Genomic DNA, 5,389 nt, shown 5'->3' with positions numbered 1-5,389 from the left:
GTAACTTTTTTGCAGTTCATCTGAAATGAAGCAAAGATTCCATGATTTAGCTAGCAAGAAGTACTTGCTCTCGTGAGCTGGCAGGTTCTTCTTTAGTAGTTGCACAAAAATTGAGCAACACTAAGGTTGGATGTCCTGCTCATGTAAGGTGCAACTATAAGTTTCTTATCCATTTGTGCAGTTTCACTAAACTAAAGTGCCATTGTGGTGACAGTGATGGCTCATCTTGCAAAGGCTAATAAAACGTTGCACGAGATTACCAGCAGAATTTGATGGAGATTTTGGAAACTCCAATCACCATTTTGTGCAGTTCCACCATAATTGAGAGATGTTGCCCACATGACATTTTAGTTGAACTGCATAAGACTCTCATTCGAACAAAAAGTGTTTTGTGCAGTTCACCAAAAGGTCACAATAGAAACAAGGTGAAATAGGTATCCCTATCTGCACAAAAAGATAGAAAGAAAATAGTTGTTGGTCAATAACAAGATATAAAACATACACGAAATGAAAAGAAGCATCTTAAATATGTTCATGGAAATCACGCAAGGATAATAGAAATTTTAAAAAGTCAGCAATGCTTCATGTTACCGGAAGCATTACGATCAACAATGACATTCGTCAAATATGGGATTACTTTAATGGTGGCATTGCTTGTTTACCAGATACAGTAGATCAACATCAGCTAAAGAGTTGATTTAAGGGCATGGGACAGTGGGGACACCAGGACACTGATACGTTCCAACGTATCTATAATTTTTGATTGTTACATGCTATTATATTACCCATTTTGGATGTTCATGGCTTTACTTTACACTTTTATATCATTTTTGGGACTAACCTACTAACCGGAGGCCCAACCCGTATTGCTGTTTTTTTGCCTATTTCAGTGTTTCGAAGAAAAGGAATGTCAAACGGAGTCCAAACGGAATGAAACCTTCAGGAGCGATCTTTTTGGAACAAACGCAATCCAGGAGATTTGGAGTGGACGTCAAGAAGCAGCCTAGGCGGCCACGAGGCAGGAGGGCACGCCCTAGGGGGGTGGGCGTGCCCCCCACCCTTGTGGGCCCCTCGTGGCTCCCCTGACCTACCTCCTTCGCCTATATATACTCCCGTACCCTGAAAACATCTAGGACCACCACGAAAAACTATTTCCACCCCCGCAGCCTTATGTATCCGCAAGATCCCATCTTGGAGCCTTTGTCGGCGCTCCGTCAGAGGGGGAATCGACCATGGAGGTCCTCTACATCATCTCCAAGGCCTCTCCGATGAGTTGTGAGTAGTTTACCACAGACCTTCGGGTCCATAGTTATTAGCTAGATGGCTTATTATCTCTCTTTGAATATCAATACCAAGTTCTCCTCGATCTTCTTGGAGATCTATTCGATGTAACTCTTTTTGCGGTGTGTTTGTCGAGACCCGATGAATTGTGGGTTTATGATCAAGTTTACCTATGAGAAATAATTGAATCTTCTCTGAATTATTTTATGTGTGATTGGTTATCTTTGCAAGTCTCTTTGAATTATCAGTTTGGTTTGGCCTACTAGATTGATATTTCTTGCAATTGTAGAAGTGCTTAGCTTTGGGTTCAATCTTGCGGTGTCCTTTCCCAGTGACAGCAAGGAACGTATTGTATTGTTTCCATCGAGGATAAAAAGATGGGGTTTATATCATATTGCTTGAGTTTATCCCTCTACATCATGTCAACTTGCTTAATGCGTTACTCTGTTCTTATGAACTTAATACTCTAGATGCAGGCAGGAGTCGGTCGATGTGTGGAGTAATAGTAGTAGATGCAGAATCGTTTCGATCTACCTGTTATGGACGTGATGCCTATATACATGATCATAACTATGCACTTTTCTATCAATTGGTCGACAGTAATTTGTTCACCCACCGCAATACTTATGCTATCTTGATAGAAGCCACTAGTGAAACCTATGGCCCCCGGGTCTATATTTTATCATATAAGTTTCCTATCTATCTTTATTTGCAATCTTTATTTTCCAATCTATATCATAAAAATACCAAAAATATGTATCTTATCTTCTAATCCCTATCAGATCTCACTTTTGCAAGTTACCATGAAGGGATTGACAACCCCTTTATCGCGTTGGTTGCGAGGTTCTTGTTTGTTTGTGTAGGTACGAGGGACTTTTGAGGAGCCTCCTACTGGATTCATACCTTGGTTCTCAAAAACTGAGGGAAATACTTATGCTACTTTGCTGCATAACCCTTTCCTCTTCAGGGGAAGACCAACGCAGTGCTCAAGAGGTAGCAAGAAGGGTTTCTGGCGCCATTGCCGGGGAGGTCTTCGCCCAAGTCAAGACATAGCAAGTACCCATCACAAACTCATATCCCTCGCATTACATTATTTGCCATTTGCCTCTCGTTTTCATCTCCCCCACTTCACCCTTGTCGTTTTATTCGCCCTCTCTTTCCCATACGCCTCTCTCTTTCGCTTGCCTTTTGTGTGCTCGTGTGTTAGTTCATTTATCTCATCGTATGGTTAGTCCTCCTATCATCGTTAATACTCCCGATCATGAAGTTCTTAATTTTAAACAAAGGGAGGGAGAAAATCTAAAAGATGCTTGGCATAGAATTGGCAACACTCAAAATAGATCTACTAGGAAGCAATCTCCTTCCGTTCTTCTTCGCAATTTTTATGTAGGCATTACTCCCTAGAATAGATATATCCTTGATACTATTACCGGAGGGAACTTCTTGGGTAGCCATACTTTTGATGCTTATAATGCTATGTTAGATTTGTTTGGTCTACTCCCTCTTTTGGTTAATGGAACTGTTTTAACTTTGGAACATGTGATGCAAAGGCTTGATATTATTGAAAATAAAGTTGACACTGCCGAGTTAATTGAAAATTTGGATAAAAAGATCCACAACCAAATTACCCAATATGGATCTAGGGTTGGAGTTACTTTGAATTTTTTTAAAGAGAAAGAACCTATGGTTAACGAAATAATAGATCTAGATTCTACAAGAATCGGTAAACTTGAGGATATTATTACCAACTTAGGGCCTGCCTTTTCATCTGTGAAAAATACTCCAACTCCTCCTACCAAAATTGCCAAATTTATGTATGTTCCTAAAAATAAGGGTGAATCTTCTAGTAAGGAAAACGCGGATCTCAAATCAATAAGTGTTCATCCAATTTTCTCCCTTTCATTAAGGAACCTTTTTCTACAAACAGGTCTCTTGATTTCATGCCAAGGAGTTTAATCATCAAGAAATAAGACCCTAAGGGTTATAAATTCTCTATTGATGAATTGAATGCCAAAGATGGCAATACTTAGATCTATTCTCGCTTTTATGCCTAGCTAGGGGCGTTAAACGATAGCGCTTGTTGCGAGGCAACCCAATTTTATTTTTGTTTCTTGCTTTTTTCTTCTGTTTAGTAATAAATTTTTCATATAGCCTCTGTTTAGATGTGGTTTTATGATTTAGTTAGTGTCTGTGCCAAGTAGAACCTATAGGATAACCTACGGTGATAGTTAATTTGATTCTGCTGAAAAACAAAAACTTTTGCGCGCATGATAATAATTTTAATAAATCACTGAAACGTTATTTTTAGTTGATTCTTTTTGCAGTAGATCATTAGACAAATTTCCCAGGACTTCCAATTTTGGTAGGATTTGTAGAGTTCCATAAGTATTCAAAAGTTACAGATTGCTACAGACTATTCTGTTTTTGACAGATTCCTTTTTCGTGTGTCGTTTGCTTATTTTGATGCATCTATGGCTAGTATCGGGGGGTATGAACCATAGAAAGTTGGAATAAAGTAGGTTTAACACCAATATAAATAAATAATGAGTTCATTACAGTACCTTAAGTGGTGGTTTTCTTTCTTGCACTAACGGAGCTCATGATATTTCCTGTTGAGTTTTGTGTTGTGAAGTTTTCAAGTTTTGGGTAAAGATTTGATGGACTATGGAGTAAGGAGTGGCAAGATCCCAAGCTTGGGTATGCCCATGGCACCCCAAGATATTCAAGGACAACCAAAAGCCTAAGCTTGGGGATGCCCCGGAAGGAATCCCCTCTTCCGTCTTCGTCTATCGGTAACTTTGCTTGGAGCTATATTTTTATTCACCACATGATATGTGTTTTGCTTGGAGCGTCTTGTATGATTTCAGTCTTTGCTTTTTAGTTTACCACAATCATCCTTGGTGTACACACATTTTGGGAGAGACACACATGATTTGGAATTTATTAGAGTACTCTATGTGCTTCACTTATAAATTTTGAGCTAGATAATTTTGCTCTAGTGCTTCATTTATATCTTTTAGAGCACAGCAGTGGCTTTATTTTGTAGAAATTGTTGATATCTCATGCTTCACTTATATCATTTTGAGAGTCTTATAGAACAGCATGGTATTTGCTATGGTTATAAAATTGGTCCTAGAATGATGGGCATCCAAGTTGGGTATAATAAAAACTATCATAGAAAGTGAATTGGATGCTATTATCAATTCGATGCTTGATAATAGTTTTGAGATATGAGGATGGTGATATTGGAGTCATGCTAGTAGAGTAATTATGAATTTGAGGAATAGTTGTTTTGAAGTTTGTGATTCCCGTAGCATGCACATATGGTGAACCGCTTTGTGATGAAGTTGGAGCACGATTTATTTATTGATTGTCTTCCTTATGAGTGGCGGTCGGGGACGAGCGATGGTCTTTTCCTACCAATATATCCCCCTAGGATCATGCGCATAGTACTTTGTTTTCGATGACTTGTAGATTTTTGCAATAAGTATATGAGTTCTTTATGACTAATGTTGAGTCCATGGATATTACGCACTCTCACCCTTCCACCATTGCTAGCCTCTCTTGTGCCGCGCAACTTTCGCCGGTACCGTACACCCACCATATACCTTCCTCAAAACAGCCACCATACCTACCTATCATGGCATTTCCATAGCCATTCCGAGATATATTGCCATGCAACTTTCCACCATTACTTTTGTTATGACACGCTCCATCATTGTCATATTGCTTTTGCATGATCATGTAGTTGACATCGTATTTGTGGCAAGGCTACCTTCATAATTCTTTCATACATGTCACTCTTGATTCTTTGCATATCCCGGTACACCGCCAGAGGCATCCACATAGAGTCATATGTTGTTGTAATTCTTGAGTTGTAAGTAAATAAAAGTGTGATGATCTTCATTATTAGAGCATTGTCCCAAGTGAGGAAAGGATGATGGAGACTATGATTCCCCCACAAGTCGGGATGAGACTTCGGACTTTATAAAAATAAAAGAGGCCAAAGAAGCCCAAATAAAAAAATGAGATAAAAAGAGAGAAGGGACAATGTTACTATCCTTTTACCACACTTGTGCTTCAAAGTAGCACCATGATCTTCATGATA

Source organism: Triticum aestivum, chromosome 2B (assembly GCF_018294505.1).
Source record: "Triticum aestivum cultivar Chinese Spring chromosome 2B, IWGSC CS RefSeq v2.1, whole genome shotgun sequence".
NCBI lineage: Eukaryota > Viridiplantae > Streptophyta > Magnoliopsida > Poales > Poaceae > Triticum > Triticum aestivum.
Note: the sequence above shows the minus strand (reverse complement) of the source record.